Source organism: Rhipicephalus microplus, chromosome 3 (genome assembly GCF_043290135.1).
Source record: "Rhipicephalus microplus isolate Deutch F79 chromosome 3, USDA_Rmic, whole genome shotgun sequence".
Classification (NCBI taxonomy): Eukaryota; Metazoa; Arthropoda; class Arachnida; order Ixodida; family Ixodidae; genus Rhipicephalus; species Rhipicephalus microplus.
Window position 1 is genome coordinate 84,599,278 of NC_134702.1, and position 17,592 is coordinate 84,616,869.

The window sequence follows — 17,592 nt, forward strand, 5'->3', positions numbered from 1 at the left end:
CGATTGTCGGTTGCAACTAGAACAACAGTCGGTTGTCGGTTTTGATTCGCCGTCCGCTACTGCGATATTGCTTTAGTCTGGGCATCGAAAGCCGACTTTGCGTATATGCGTATATAGTTCAATGCAAAACGTTAATGAGAAACACGAAACGATGCTCGTACATATACCTCGAAGTATTTCAAATCGATTCCAGCAGTCACGCTCCTCTAGGGTCCGCTCCCGCGCAGTCACGTTTGAAAGAACGGTCCAGATCTCCTCCCTCAAAGCACGCTGCGCACCAAAGGCTGAGTGGCTGTGTGCAGATACGGTGGGTGGGCGCTAAACCCGTACCAGGGCGGACAAGACGAGACCCGGCTTAATTAAGGACTTCGCTTAATGAATCCCGTCTCAGCATCCGTGGTTTCCTTTTCGGGAAGAGAGGATCCACGGGCGACGGCTGTCGCAGATAGACTGCTCGCCTTTCTCCCTTTGTGGAATCTCGCCTCATTCGTCCGTCATGAGGCGCGCAACGGTTCCCCACCTGGTGCCCTATTTGCACAGAAGGTGGGGGGTGAAGGGGCACCCGTCGCCACTTTCCTAAGAAGGAAATCGGCCGAATCGGGTTTGGCGCTTATATTGCGTGCCACGATCGATCGCACCCGCAGACTGCGAGACACTACACACTCGTTCGCGGGCTTGCTCACGCACCTAATACACGAGTGTGTGTTCATCGGGCTCCTGTATATTGGCATAGGCACGCCCGCTGAGTGCTTCGTTGCTTGCGTTTGTGCATTGTTTGGTTCTGTCTCCATATGAGGAACACCGCATGGGCAAACCACGCACGGGGAACACGCGGCGTTGTGCCCCCGCGGTCTCCGACGACAGCGCAGCTCTGGCCGACTGGGCCCGCCCTACGCCATCCCTGACGCCGACAAGAGCTCCCGCCTGGTGGTGTCCCATCCTCGGACTCCTGCGACCATGTCCATCTTTCATATCTCCTCCTTCCCTCCGTCGTTTTCTGTCGTTCGCTGTCCCTGCGCCTCGCTTTCTCCTTCCTCTCTATCTCTTTACCTTTTAATCCTATCCTTTTAATCCCTTCTCTACCCCCCTCCCTCGTGAGCTAGTGTTCAGGTGTCCTCCTCCTCCTGAGACACAATTACGGGGCTCACTTTTCTTTTCATTTAAAAATCAGTCACACGTAGCATGCGTTTTGGAGTTGGAGTTAGTCATTTCGTACATCTACAAGAAACTGCATGGGGTACGTCGCTCGACTTGCAACTTACGTTACTAGAAAGCACACAGATTCTTAAGATATGTCGACCTGCCATGATGTTTTAGAGATTATGGTGCCTGATTGCTGACGCGTAAGTCGCAGGGTCGAATTCGGCCACAGTGGCAACCTTTCGATGCAGGCGAAATTCCAGAGAGGCGCGTTTACTTAGGTTTAGGTCATTGTTGTCCATAACGTGGCACAAGTAACGGCGCTACCTCTAACAGATTACTTCCTTTGGTAACTTAGCAACATATTCGTTAGCCTTTCGAAACTGTGGCTGGTAATGTAGTTATACGTTAACAATTTTTTTGGTTACGAAAGGTGCCACGTTGCTTGTCACTTTTTATTCTAGTTATTCTCGGAGTTCTACCCAAACGTCATGTCTCGTTACCACCATTTTCACTGAGTTCTCCCCGACGTTTTTACGCCGAAGCGGTGGACTCTACCGGTACACCAGGTGTTAAAGGGCCCCTAAATCACACCGAGAGATACCTGGATACAAAGAGGTGTACTGCGCGTTGACGGCTCTCATTTATCTCAACCGATGCCTCTGCCTTTCTGAGCCGCTTCAGTCGTGTTGTACGCGCACCAGTAATCAACTACATCTGGATTTTCAGCGTTCTAGGAGCCTCTGTTACGCCAATGTGCCTTTCCTCCCATATTTTTAACACCCGCTTTGTTCTTTCTTCGTCTCAAGTATTCTCTTTCACCACTGCTAACTTTTAAAAATATGCGTAGACATTTCTACTTAAGCTTAACCAAAAAAAATGCCCGCCCATCCTTCCCTCTGTGATATAAGACGAATAGCTATATATATATATATATATATATATATATATATATATATATATATATATATATATATATATAGCATAAATGAAACAAGATAAAACTCTCTTGTTGGTTCTTCATTGAAGAAACTGCATGGGGCCTCATGCTACGAAGGCGAGTGTCTATAACCCGTCGGGTAAAACACTAGGGGTTTGTGAATGGCGCATCTATAGACCCGAATCGCGTACGAATAGAAGTGTTGCACGGGGAGCCCCCGAGATGGCGTTAGCGTCGGAACGACAGCGCGCCAGTCTTGCTCGTCTCCGCGTAGGCACTCAAGCACATTCTATTAGTACACACTTCAGCGTCATGCACACTGTCACGCACACAGCCTCTCAACGCCACCCGCCGTTTCGAGAGAACCGATAAAGCGCCACACCATGAGAACATGGGTGCCAGCACGGACCACAGACATGGAGGTGCACGCCGATAGCGCCCCAAGCGGATGACGTCACTTGCAACCCTCTTATACGAATACGAATTGGATACTATTCGAATACCTCTTGAATTTTGAATAGTATTTGTTTATTCACTTGGTTCGTATATACAGAAAACACAAGACACGGAGAAAATCAGGTGGGAAGAGGCTGATGACTGCCACCTATAGGGGCATCACGCCTGCCTGCTACTTCGGGAAGGGGAGACATTGAGGAAAGGAAGGTAGGAGGGAAGAAATAAGGAGCGAAAAAAAAAGCCAACAATTTTCAGAGTAGCCCTAGACCGGTAAAGTGCCAAGTTTCAGAATCGCCTAAGGGTTCCAAAACATTTTGTTCGGAACAAATATTTCCCATCTTTAACAAAGGGACGTTACAATTACATTTAACATAAAGAAAAAAAGTCATTTATTTAAAGTGTCCAGCAAGTGTCGACTTGCAAATATTTTGTAACTGCATGCTGAAATATACCAGTGACTACAGTATTAAATATTTTACTTTTTTAAAAGCTTTTAAAAGAAACTGGTACTTAGATAATAGCTATTTCTTTGAGTTAACGTCATCGTGAACTTCATACCGGAGATAGTATATTTCTGACAATGTTGCTTCGGCGACACTGGAGTTTTTTAAACATGCAGGATGCCTTCATTTTGCGCTCAATATTGCATCGATAGAGAACTGCATGCATCAAGGTAATTCAATGCTGAAAGCAAAGGAATTCACCCTTCCCCTTTCCTACGTCTCATTCCTTCGATCATTTTTCGTAGTTGCTGATTATTTGAGAACTATGTGCTATACGAACAAAAATGCGCTATTTTTATAATGCGCGCTATTTTATTCGAATACCGAATTGCGCAAAACGATTATACCTGAACCGTATGAATGCGTCACAAAAACATGAGCGTCTAAAGAAGAGCGCGTAATGAGAACATCGTCTATGATGGTATTGCTGAAATATTTCGGGATGGTGGTATAAAATATCTCTGCATCAGGCAGAAAATTCCAATTCTGTGATAAGTGTTACACCAAACACGCGCTTCCGTTGTGGTGGTGCGTTCCTTCATCGTGCCGTTCTATACGTTGACGAACGTTCGACGACTCACCGATACCTCTTGAAGAAAACGTTACGACTGACTTTCATGCGGTCCAACTCTACGCATCACTTAGACAACTCCATAAGGACATTTCCAGTGGCAGTATACTGTGCGCTCACGCAATACTTAAGTGATGCGTCAATTCACTGCCAGTAGGAATTGTACATTGTTGCTGCTGCTGTTGTTGTTGTCGTTGTTATTGGTTTCGTTGTTGTTGTTGCCACCGTTTTCCTACGCGCGTGCATGCGTGTTTACCCTCGCATTTTTTTTTTTGTTACTTCGGTTTCTACCTTTTTTTTTTTCAACCACGGTGGCACTTTCGGCCGGTATAACAGCGTATAGGCAGAGAGACTTACACTCACCAAGTCGTCAGTCTTCTTTCCTTCCAAGGCGCTTCACCCAAAGTCACTTCCTGTAAAAGGCACGGGAGAACATGTTACGATGGGTTGCGGATAAATGCTATACGCGCGAAAACCAGCGGAATGCAAGAGGCGGATCCTCAAGAGCACCGAGAGGTGTATACCCCTGAGGTTTATACGCTTCACCTTCGCCATGGTATTTGCATACGCCCTCAAGGTTCGCACGTCAGTACACGTGATGGATGGCTGACGCACGCGCTCCTATTCAGCTATACACTGCCGTTTTCTCCTCGTTCTTATGTGTCATCGATCCTGAAGTTATAATCGAAAATTTCAAGAAAGAAGCAATGACAGGACACAGTTAAGTTTTTGTCCCCACTAGAAAGACGCAGGTACAAAAATACACCTGATCCCACCACAAGTAGCTTGGAGCTTTAGCGCAGCGTTGGTGAGGTGTCACTTTGCTCTACAAGCTAAAGGGCACAGATTCTATTCCCGGTAAGGGCAGCCCCGTTTGAACGGGTGGCAAACAACACTCCGTGGCTAGGATTTAGGCACACGTTGAAGCTGATCAAGATGCAAACCAGATATCCCACTACGGCGCGGCTCATGATCGTATCGAGGTCTAGACACGTAAAACACATGTGTTTAATAAATGTGTAATATTACGTTTTCAGGAAGTATTTGATCTGTATAAGAATTTCAAAACGCGGTAATAGACCACCTCCAGGAAGTGAGCAGTATGTCAATTGTGGTTTACGTGGGCTGTAAATAAAACAAGTACAGGAACTCTCGGTGCTCAAATCCACATACAAAAAAATGGACTTTGGTACAGCGTTGTTCGTACAAGTTCTAGCCACTAATTATGTCAGACATCTAACAGAAACGTCGGCCAGTCAAGTCTGACATAAGGTGAACTGCCACCTTCCCAAACTTCCAGTACTTGTCATCTTCACGTAAACAAAGAATATAGAGCTGGCTTATCGGGCAAGCCACTCAGTAGTTATCACAATTAAGAAACGTTTGTGCTTGTTATGATTAATCATTGCTTATCAGTTATTCACCTATAGCACGACGACTTTTGCACATACAGCTGTCGACTTCGGTCCATACAACTACTTCAGAAAGGCCCGTTTGCTCTTTCTCGTCAGCACTATATATAGAGGCAAATTATAGCGATGGTTGAGTCACATATTCTGAAAATAGCATAATCCGTGCTGCAGTTACGCACCGGCAGTGGTAAAACGTAGCTCTAATTCTCCGTTCTCTTTCTTTATCTCGTTCGAGGGGGTAGTGTCATTGTCCCGTCGGATTTAGACCTCTCTTTCTGTCATTTTCGAGATTTCATATTTGAATGCATAGTGAATGGAGGCAGGGAATTTCGAAGGCTCGGTTGCCACTTACGGACAACCTTCGATTGACCGAAGGTTGCCGGTTCGGTCTCAATTACATATCAGAATTACTAACATACACTTAAAACAGTGTGATTGACGTCCCCTATACCTTACTTGGCTACGTTAACTGCTAGTTTTTGATGAGGCCCTTTTCAATTAGTGACAATAATAGAGATGACGATTATCATGATGATGAAACTGCACCGCGAACTTCGGTGCCGTCCTCGACTCGCGTTCTGCTGCTCGCTGGCATGGCATCGAAGAGGCTTCAGTCGCTGGCTTGGTGATTCGCGTGCCACGCCCGTTCCGTTTGTCTTAGACACGTCCGGTGTTTCACCGCGACGCCCCGCGAAGCCGTGTCCATGCGGACCTGCTTCTTTTGGCAGCGCGGCTTTCGCAAGGCATATGGGATTTCCCCCCGTGCTCCCATCAAGAGCATCGTCGCTGTCAGCGGCACGTGCGGGTATGCCCTCCTTGACGGTGCGGAATGAAATTCCCCTCCGAAGCTGAGATTATGCGCGACATCGCGTGGTATACCGCGCACAGACACTTGCTCTGCCTTAGGCATAGGCGTGTGCAGAGTTCTCCACAAGAAGTGAAGGGGGAATATTACTGCACCTCCACTTCCTTGTGCACCCACATGTGATCTTTCATTCCCATTATGCTTACACTCCTGCGATCTTTTTCAACGTTTGGAACTTCGTCTTCGACTGGGCGTACCACAAGTAGAACAAACACTTCTGTGACAAATCATAATAAAAGCACAAAATAAAAGGCAAAGTGAAACGTTAAAGGTGTTTTTCAAGTATTCTTTACATTGTGGTGTCCCTCTGAAAGCGTTATTTTACATGCAATCTTCAACTCTGTGTTTCCTATATGTTCATCCCCTTCAATAGCGAAGTATAGTAGGCAACGCATTATTGGCGCGCGAACATGTTCCCAAGAAAAAATTGGCCCGAATCTACATGTTACACTGTAAATGTCGTCGAAAGACGATTGCATCTGGAGAGAGTGAACAAAACGTTTATTTGATGTTCTGCGCAAGAAAATTGGTGAATGATATTCTGCAGGCGCTGCGTTAGAGTGCCTCGAGCGTGTGGCGGAGGCGAACGAGCGCATCTAGGCACGTTAGACACAAGTGCCATCTGGCAGTTATCTTCGAAAACGAAGGCATGCAGCCCGCAGAGAAAGATGCACGCCAGTCTCGGAGGTGATAAGGTGTAGAACGCAAAGTGACGGGCAGGTGCCACCACCGTGACGTCGTAGCAAAGCGTTGGAAACACCGTTTTGAGCATCGCGTTGCACTGTCAGTGCAGCGTGATTAAACGCTACATTCCTTAGAGTTTCTTGTGTGTGCCTCTTCTATTGTAAAGGCAGATATAGAAAACATCGATGCTTGTTGTGGCGCCTCAGATATTCGCAATAATTGCTTTTTAGTTGACAATCACAGAAGTATGAACGCCTAAGCCTTGAGCAATATTGGTGGGCGCTGCGAATGGGGTTGGCCGTTTGGTGCCGTTTGAGGTATCGTTTGCGCAAACAAACAGACAGACAGACAGACAGACCAAAATTTTTCCGTCGAAAGTCCCCAAGAAAGACTATCGTCTACAAGAACCGAAGCCACATAAAACGCATAGAAGTGCGGAAATATGGCAGCCATTACCAAAGACTGACTACCAGAAATTACATACCACGCGAATTTGGTCCAAGAAAGAAACTGCGGAGGGGAGAAGCGTGGGTGTTTCAGCTCTATACTGACGTGTAAACTAGGGAAGGCTGAAGCATGCTTTGGCTTTGAGAAATTTCTTTGATGAGGCAGTAGTTGTGCCAAGTCGGAAACCGGACATGTAGGGAAGGATGTTTCGGCTCAACGTCACCAGAAAACTGCGTCTGAATGTAGTTTAGCATTAGGTTCTTCTCTTTGTTCTATATTATACACATGCCCGGCTTCAGTTTCCTACAGCGTGTAAAGAATGTTGTTTCTGCTCTACTAAGATCATTGACTGTTTGTTCGGCCAACTGCTGCCCACCTGCAACGATGATCAGGTGGTTATAGTTCTCTACCGTGTAGCCACAGGTCGCGGGTTCGAATCCCGACCATGGCGGCCGGATTTCGATGGAAGCGAGAATGCTTGAGGCAGGAGTAATTAACCTATACGTGCTCGTCAAAAAACCGCAGGTGGACTAAATTTCCGGAGCCCTCCACTACGGCATCTGCCATAATCATGTGGTGGTTTCGGACGTTGACCACCAACAGTTATTATTAACTGCTGCCTTCTTTAGCGCAGTGTGGCAAGTAAAGTGATTTACCCATTGCGATGCACACCCGCTTTTATGATGAGCCACGACTACATGACACACCGTCAGAACAGGAGACGCCTATGAGCCTAGCCTTAACAACCTAAACAACCTTAACAACCTCAACAACCTAAACAGACCGATTCTGGTCGGCTGCCCTGCCGTGGAAAGCAGTACAAGAAAAAAAAGAAAATTCAGTGCGCATGTAGACGCGCAAGTACAAGACAACAGCACGCGAACGATATGACTGCATGGAAGTTTTCGCGGGTAGTATAATGCAGTGTCTGCAGGACATCCATCACACAACGGAGTGCTCACAAAACAGTGTGTGCGGTACTTCAAAAACAATACACATACATGTAGTGCACGGTCACCAGCCCTGTTGGCGCAGATTCTAGGCCGCGAAGGACAACGCCTCATCGATCTTAATTTGGAGGAAAAAACAATCCAACAAATAAAGGGTACGCGACTCATTGTTTGGTGTCCACAATAATATAGCGTAGGGCACTGATGACATGGCTGGGCTCATCAGGGCATGACCATTGTTCACGCTGATAGAAAATCTAGCTGTAGAAGACGTGTGTTGTTGTTTTCCTCTGAGCATGGCTTATGTCAAAAGCTCTTTAAGTCGTCGTCGTCATTGTTGTTATAATGCTACGTTAAACCAATCCAGCGATCCATGCAGCTACAGCAGAGCATTTTTCTTGCCTTTCTTGAAAACGTACAAATACTTACTATTTACTGTTACATTATTCACAAGAACACGCCTAGAATAGGCAGAAAGCAGTCTAACAACGGCCACCTAATGGTGTGCCTACTCTTTCGAGTGGAGGATGGGGATAATACAAATAGATATAGAAGATAGGAAGCGAAGAAAAACATTAGCGCAAGCTTGGACAAAAAAACTAAGATCGAATTAGAAAGCAATACGACAAAACATGCAAGCTATTGATCTGTTTATTGTTAGGCAGCTGGATGTGCCTAATAACAATATCTCGGGATTTAAGTCTCAAAACCATTGTATGAGAGACGCCGCAGGTAAAGGTTTTCGGAAGTTTTAACCATCTCGTGTTCTCTAACGTGCACTGGCGTCATACACGGGCCTTCAGCAATTCGCCTCCATCTAAATGCGACCACCGCAGCCGAGATCAAACCCGCGACGTCAGCAGCTGGCCACCGTAACCGCTACACCGCCGCTTCGTGCTTTGCCTTAAAAGAACGAATAACGGGTGCTAGAACATGTTTGTAGGGATAACTAACGTTGCACTATCGTCATACGGAGAAAGCAAACAAGCGCGTCTCTTCGAAACCGCTTGTTCGTTTCCAGCGACGGTCTGCAAGGCTAAACAAAATGAATGCTGTGTGGCCGACTGCGATACACGGTCACGCTCGAAGAAACTTTTCGCGCGGTCGAACGGCCGTTTAGGAAGACAGTCCGCACACAAACACGCATATGCACCCTGCGCATAGCACCAGTGCTAGGACGTCGTGGCGATTACGCTGGGCGGGCTGTGTTTGATCAACGATCCGTCCAGCTGACGCGCAAGAGCGCGCTTCGCTATGCACGAGCGCCTTTACGAAACGAGGTGGATGAAGAAGAGAATGGGCCAGGGTACTTCCAGACGGACCGCTCTCCGGCCGCCGCACACGTGGCCAACTTTTGATTGCACGCCGACCTCTGAAGAGCGGCTGCACCGAACTACGATAATCTACACGAGTGCGCGAATCCAGGGCTGTTCTCGCGTGCTCTTCGGACTACTTTGCGCCAGTAGATGCATTGCGCATGCTATATATATCTCGAAATCTCTGCACTGTGTGTGTGTACGCGCGCGCGTGTGTGTGTCTGTGTGTGTGTGTGTGCGTGTGTGTGTGTGTGTGTGCGTGTGTGTGTGCGTGTGTGCGTGCGTGTGCGTGCGTGTGCGTGTGTGTGTGCGCGCGCGCGCGCGCGCGCGCGTGTGTGTGTGTGTGTGTGTGTGTGTGTGTGTGTGTGTGTGTGTGTGTGTGTGTGTGTGTGTGTGTGTGTGTGTGTGTGTGTGTGTGTGTGTGTGCAGAGGCGTAGCCAGGGGACGGAACTCTGGGCCTGTGCCACCGCCACCCCCCCTCCCGAAAAATGGTTCTGCCTATACGCTCCTTTTTGCGCGCGTTTTCAGTGCGTGCACAGCTAGTGTACCAGACCCTCCGAGTGTCCTGTGAAAAAGCCTGCATGCATTCAAAACTATCTGCGCATTCTTCTCTCTCAGTGTCGATTTCTGAGCGTCAGTACTAGCGCTTCCTAAGCGCTCGTGACACAGCTGTCGCGCGAGTGAAAGCATGTGAAAACACGTATTGTTGTGTTCGCGTTCTCTGCGGTGCATTAGCTACCCTTCTGTTGTACTCTGCAGAAATTGCATGGCCGCCCCTCCTGATGCTCGGGAAAAGAAGCGATACTCAGGGCTGTATCTCTGCCTATCTTGGCAGCGCGTCCTTAGAGTTCTTATATATATGTGTGTACACGGGATAGGGGGGTACAGGGGCACAGTTTTATCGGCTGTCGCATTGTGCCCGCCCATCAAGACTCGGTGCGACGATCGATGCTTTGGTCTGCGCTTTTGAGAAAGACCAGCTGTCGAAGACTTTCACCGTGTTATTTATTTTTCCTTTTTTTTTTGCCGTCCGAAACCGTATAACATCGCCGTGATTCAGATAAATCTCTGCAGTTCTGAGTCCGAAGATTATACCTTGGGTATTGCCTTGTTTTGTCTTTTGTTTTCCTATCGTAGAATAAATAAGACTGATGTAAGGAAGGTCGTCCCCGTTTCAGTTCCAAGTCGCGGCTTTAAAAGCAAACAAAGTATTCCCGCATTGCCAGGCGATGTATATCGGAAGCGTTCCGGTGGCGCCGAAATGAAATATGAAACGAGAACATTGAAATCCATCATGCTGATCAGAGTTTGAGCCGAGTGAAGACATGAAAGGGGGACATTGCTAGGATTGCAACAGCTGCCGGCCTTTATAAAATGCCACTTGAATCACCTTCTTACTATTTCTGTTGTTTATACCATCTCCTATTTCTACGTACTTCGTATTCCCTCTTCCAATATTGATCTTTCTGAAAGACTCCACCTTCGTTACATTTATTCTCAGGAAGAAAATTGCTTCAGCGGAGTTGGGTTATATGCCTGCTTTTTTTATGTACAAATAAAAAAATAAATGTAGTATTGCACCAGTGGTTCCAAGCCTGAGGGCCAAGCGAAGGTGGGCGGCCTTGCTTGTTTCTCTTTATCTATCTTTTTCCTCTATTTCTTTCTCTCTTTCTCTTTCATTCTGTTATTTTCTACAACTTTTTTTTCATCTTGAGTTTCTTTATAATTATTTTTTGTCTCGCTATATTTCTTTCTTTCTTGCTCTATCTTATTTATGTTCCCTTTCTTTATCTCTCTATTTCTCGATTCTTTTTTTGTGTGTGTGCATAAGTCTTCATGCGTATGGCATGAAGACGTATGCATTTTATGTGGGGCCACTTGACGATAAGTATCCACGAAGTACTGCAAAACTGACTTAAACCAAAATTTCCAACACGATCGCAATGGTCCCGTTAGAGCTACCGCGATAAAGCAGTTTTTTTTAAATAACGCTGGCGGTTGAAATTTTATACCCCGTCAAACATATATAGATGCCTTTACGTAAAAGAGACGTGTGGCACTTCCTGGGGGTGTTAAACATGCGTTTTGTTTATGCTCGCATATCACAACGTGCATAAATAAGGTCATCAAACGTCGAATGCACCAACCCAACTATTTTGATACATATACAACTACCGCAGCAGTGTTCCTTTGGTTGTTACACAACGGTGTCCCTGTCGTTCCTTTAATGCTTGTCGTCGTGCGCTGCTTCATTCGTAATAATCAACTGTCCCCAACTCGCCCAACTTTTGACATTAAATATACAAATCGGCTAGTTTACAGCCCAATATGGCAGCACCAAATCTATCGGTAAGATATAGCCTATAGAGATAAAGCATTACGAGTATTAAGTAAATCACTGAAATCACGTTTTGACAACAAATCTCTCGACTCACGACGCTTGTCGGCTGCCCGCGACTAGGCCGTCTGGCCGTAAGTCCGTGTTTTCTTTCTCACTCTGCTTTAGTGCAGACATTGAACGGGAGCATCGTTCGTATTCCTTACGCAGATTTCGTAATCCGCACCACTCATCCAGAAATTTGACGCGTTGGTGTTACGCAAGTCCCTCTGTTGTCTGGCAGCGCTCAGACATGAATCATGCTGACGCACACCCATGCGCTCAGTAAAGAGAAAAACAATAAAATATTAAGCGTAAGACAAGGCTCGAGAACGGACAAGGCCGTTACGTGAAAGACATATCTGCGGACGTCTTCGAGAGAATGCGTGGTGGGTACGGGTGACGCGCAGAAGCCGTGCAAGCTCGGCAAGAGATAGCGGTCTCGAATCGCCGTTACGGAAACCTTACTGCAGCGCGTCTTGAACGTCAATCGGGAGGCCCACGTATTCGTCCCAATCACCACGCGAGAAAACAATCAGCGAATGTCCGCAGATCTATTCTGACGGGAGGCCGCCGCCTGTGTGGCCATTGGGCACGCTTTCATTTCTTCTTCCGACCTGCTTTATTCGAAGTGTCTTTGAGCAAAAGAGACTGAATGCGCTTACGCTCCGTAAGCGAAAACGTCAGCGTCTGTCTGGTTGTCTTATGGCTATCTATTGTGCGGTTAGCGAATGGCTGCTGGATACTGACCTGAGAGAAGCAGATATATATTTTCTGATATTGTTATTGTTCAACGACTTACGCGTAGGTCAGAATGATAGGGCTGCTTCGAGTGACCAATAGGCATACGTGAAAAAGCATATTAGAAATATTGAACACAACAAACAAGAAAACAGAGTCTGGAGAAATATGAAAAGGAAACATAACCTCCTTGAATGACACACATCAGTGTACTCGTTCCAGTAACTCAGGACAGAGCTGAAGAAACGGCATATTTGCGATGCCCTCGTGAGATTCGCCACTGCGCCTTCAATACGTCGTGATCATATTCATGAGAATTATCACCGAGCCCCCTGATGTCCGGCACTTTTAACGGGCGCGACGACTTCGAGATTGAGGTGCCACTCGTCACTCGTTTAATGCCCCACAAGAATTGTGTCTTTGATCTTTAGTACAAAGAATCACTCTCTTCACGGTGAAACCAGCTGAGTCGCCGTGCCCAAAGCATGATCAATTGGAGTGGTATAGTGGTGATTGTGAAACGGCCCAACGCGAAAACACCAAACACTCCCAACGAAGAAGACGTGAAGCCAATAAGCGCCGGCGCTTATCCTCGTGTCTTCTTAACCATCAATGTCTACTGTCCTTTGCTTGCTCCATTCGATATTCGTGAATCCTTACCAACTCGCTTAACTATCAGTGCTACTGGAAGAAATAGTAAGATAGTAAAGTGTTCTGACAATAAAAAGAATGGCCTGAGTATGAACATTCCTAAGTTAATGTGTACTCCCAGACGCACCCAAAGAGAAATCTAAGAAAAGCAATGGCTTGTGTACTACAAGCAGCCTTTGGGGCCTTCGCACTCAACCATTTCATTATCGACCGGAATACATCCGCTTTCAACAAAGGCTTCCTTAGTGCTGCCATCATCCCTTGTCGGTGTTCAGTACGCGCGCAAACAGACCCCCCCCCCCCCGCCCCAACGCCACACCAGAAATCTACTGCCGAGTCAAACTCTGCGCTAACGCGCCACTGTGCACAAAACTAAGTGACCTCTACTTACGCTGAAAATGTCAATAGCAGACGATTTGTTCGTGACAGAGCCATCAGAGTACGTGACAGTGGCTTCCGGAGTCGGGGTTAATGTGTTAATATTAATCAGCTTCCGTGCTAATCCAACTAACTACGTTTAGTCGTCCTCAGATTTTATCAGCAGGATTTTTTTCCTTGCACTTCCACATTATTTCTCTCTCATTGCCAAGCATCACGTTCCCGGAGACCAGGCAGGCAGGCAGGCGTGATTTATGGGACGACGGTGATTACTTCGTCCACAGGAGCGATTTCTCAGCTGAAAAAAAAAACCAAAAGAGGCTATACGTGATAGGGAAGAAGCGTTTCGCCCAGCTACAGAAACCCCGCTTGTTCAATAGACATCGTTCCTCTCGCAGCCGGACGACGCCCTATTCACTTTGATGAACGTCGTCCCTCTCGAGGTAGACGTTCGGACGCCTCCGTCACGTCTGCAGGCACCGTCTAGGGTGAACAGAGACTCTAAAAGACAAAGAAGAAAATAAGAGAAACGACTAGCACGTGATACCTTTCCACGCCATTCGCCACGTCCATCATTCGCGGACCTTTTTCACCCTCGCAAGGGGGGTGGAAATAAAGGGTTACCGCCTTCCTGGCACCCCTTAATTCTCTTTCGCACACGTGTGCACTTTGGATGCGTACATGAAAGGCAGCAAAACGATCTTCTCTGACGTCTGCCTTCTCTTATGAAGTGAAGGGACGACAGTTTCGCAGCAGAGAACACTGTTGCACCATCGAGCAACGTAACCAAACCAAAAGAAAAGCAAGAGAACAGGCGATTAAGTGAGCCACTTTGAGATTTTTATGCCTGCTCTTAAACGACCTGTTCTGTATATATGGTTTTTCTTTTATTATCTTGAGACCTAATCTCTCCTCTCTTTTTAAAGTTCTCGGTTTGCTCGAACATTTTTCTTTTTTGGATCTTTTCGTCTTCTACCTTCTTTGAATTTTCTTTTCTTATTTTTCTCCCCATTTTTCTTTAATTTTTTGCCAACCCCACGAAGTTAACTGCTTTTTACGCCTTGGAATGGTACCTACAGAGCGAAACGAGGCTCCATATAACATGTACACCGAGATCATGCATCGGGAGGTATACCGATGCATGATCGGTATACCTCCCGATGATAGCGCTGCGCAGTACGTCGTGATTTGTACGTGGGCAGGTTACGTTGTTGCGACATATTATGTTGGAAGACGACGATAATATACAGGAAGATGATAAAATGAAAGCTATTCTGTTATAATATATTTATAATAAAATTTGAATTAGTGACAGTCGAATATGCTTGAAACATCGAACGGCATATCTGCATGCGCTGATTACAGTGCAGCATTAGGAAATACCGGCCCAGGACGAACCTGAATGCCAATTTTTTCTTTCTCTCTCTCTATTTTTCTTCATTTCCTACTTTCTTTCTTTCTTTCTTTCGTTCTTTCTAATTTCTTCGTGTATATTTATTTTGTCTTTACTTTTTCTTTTCATCTTTTTCCCTTTCTTTATTTTTGTTAAAACTATCACTTAATGGCATCAACTGTCATATAAACAGGCGTGCAGTGTTGGTGAAGGTGTCTCCTTTTTTTTCGCTTGTAACCCCCTTGCTGGAAAAGCTTTCAGGCTAAGCGGAGAAATGACTGAACAAAAATAGTTCAAGGGAAGTACCACACTTCGCGGCACACAAATTTTTGGGTGTGGTTGCACTTGTATTTTTTCAACGAGGTAGTATGTTGGATGAGATGTTTCAGGTGCATGATGCAAAAAACAGCGCGACTTTAGCACTCATAAACATAATAGGAACAGACAGCTCCTGTGTGTTGTGTTCGTACGTTTTGATATCATGCTACACCTTTAACATTGTGAATTTGTACGAGTAGTCCCCCTGCCAATCCTGCGTGCGTGAACTGGCGAGCTCTGTTGGTGAGCGCGCCACACATTGAGCCGTGCATACTTCATAAGCATACGCGAGCTTGCCATTGCCATAATGACATTTCATAACGGGAAAGTTTGGGCAACAAGTCCTATTCGAAAATTCAAATGCCACCACACGCTACTCATTGACTTCTCTGACACTTCTATATCGCACAAAAAACTTCAATATCAGGCTCCATATATCAGCCTCTATAGGGCTTTTGGGGCATTGCTTGTTTATGATAGTGGGTGGTACGTGCATTGCATGGCCCACAGGCCTCTAAAATCAGCGATAAATGCAGTCGATACACAGACACGTCTATATAGAGATGCATCTGTAGTTTAATTGAGTTTCTTTGTATGAGCAGCTGAATACGACGAACACCGGCGCCCGCAAATGTTCCCATCTATCGTAGATGCACTTTTTAAAAGTCTCTGACCACTTTTGAGTAGAAACGGGGAGATATTATCTTAAATGTGGGCTAAAAATATAATGTGGGCTAAAAATATAACCAAGACGTGAACTTACGGGCGGAAGGCTCGTTCGTCATTCAGATCATGATTTAAAGTTCCGTATACATTCGAATTGCATTGAGACTGCAAAAAAAAAAGCCCAAGCGAAAGAGATAAAGGAAACAAAAGTGTGCGGTAATGATATTTTTAGGGGCGAAGCTCCTGAAGGCTTAAGTCTGTTCATTCTCCGTTGTCGTACGTAGCCACCGGTGGCACATACCGCTCTAAAGCGGGTATGTGCCACAGGGGATGCGACATAGGAGATGGCGGTACTTGAAGTGTTCACTAGATGGACGCGCGGACAGACGCATGGACGGATGGATAGACACACAGACAAGCAGACGTACGGACAGATGGACGGACGCGTGGAGTGGGTATGTGCCACAAGGGATGCGAGATGCGAGATGGCGGTACTGGGAGTGTTCACTAGATGGGCACATGGACGGGCGGACAGACAGACTAGAAGACGGACGGACAGATGGACGGACGCGCAGACGTATCGACGGATGGACGCACGAACAGAGGGACGGACGCGTGGATGGACGCACGGACAGACGGACGGACGCGTGGATGGACGCACGGATGGTTGCGCAGGCGGAGGGAAGTAAGAACGAACGGACGGACGGAAGCATGAACGGGCTGACTGAAGCTTCGCCCCACTCATAATAATTCACTCCGTGGATATGGTGTGATTTTTTTCTTGGCTGTAGCAGTACATACGCCTTTTCTTCTTATTTCATTACTTTCTGGCGTTTTCTTAAGAAACTGCGATGACATCTATCTGGGCTTCGGGTCATACTATTCGCCATAAACCTGTCACAGTGCGCATGTTTGATAGGAAATAGCGTGGATACCCCGCCATAAAACACATCTACGTTGAAACGGGAAGGGTTTCCACGATGTGCGCCTACCCTAAACTAAATTGGGGCTTTCACGCGAGGTCAGAAATCCCAATGTGAAACAGGATGGGAAGAAGCAATGAATTTGTGAAGAGTTGGGAAAGCGGACAAAAGCTGAAAGAAGTATCACGTGCGGGACCTACGAAGGAGCTAAAAAGTGCACCTACCTGTTATACTGCGACCCAGATCGGCAATCAAAAAACGTGCCTGGAAGTTTTAGATTTTCTTTTATGACGCTCGTGCCAAGCGACGACTTGTTTTTTAAGGTGCATAACGGAGTTCGCCCTATAGTGACCAGAAGTTGAGCGTTGGCACGGTTGAGGTGAGTCTTCAATAAGAAATAAAATCTCCTATATACAAAGGAGGTAACGGTATAGGACACGTGTGACATTGAAGCTTAAGTGTAATAAAGGTAAGGCCAAATATTTCTAAGGATAATTAGTGATGATAAATTGAACGAGTTCATTGAAAGAGCAGGCGGCTTTCTTGTGAACCTCTTTGGTAGCAGCGCCACCTTGTGGAGAAGATCTGAACCACGAGGTTCTTTTTATGTGGCCTCTGTGATCCCATTTGACAGCAAAACGATGCGCTTAAGGACTTCACTGCAAAGTTCCCACAAAATTAGGCACTGCTCAACTAGTTTAGTGCGATTGAATTAAGCGAATTAGTTCATCGAAAGAGCACACTGTTTCCTTGTATGTGCCATATCGACCAAACGTACTCACAGCAGAACACTCATCTTTCACTCTGAAATCTACCAGTGTTCATCAAAAATTCACCAAACACTTATTCTTAATGCTCAAT

The 17,592-nt window shown here is 46.3% G+C and overlaps 2 protein-coding genes across 3 annotated transcripts in view; one reads left to right on the plus strand and one right to left on the minus strand.

Moving 5' to 3' along the window:
- LOC119160000 (uncharacterized) overlaps nucleotides 1-17,592 on the minus strand; it is a 233,566-nt gene that overhangs the window by 126,321 nt on the left and 89,653 nt on the right. The window contains exon 2 of one of the 2 annotated variants that reach the window (XR_012894304.1): nucleotides 3,974-4,023. The gene's annotated coding sequence lies outside the window, so the exon portion shown is untranslated. Of the gene's footprint in view, nucleotides 1-3,967; nucleotides 4,024-17,592 lie in introns of both variants that reach the window. The other variant, XR_012894303.1, reaches the window with a different exon arrangement.
- LOC119172821 (protein ABHD15) overlaps nucleotides 1-17,592 on the plus strand; it is a 238,403-nt gene that overhangs the window by 62,898 nt on the left and 157,913 nt on the right. The gene's annotated exons all lie outside the window — the stretch shown is intronic.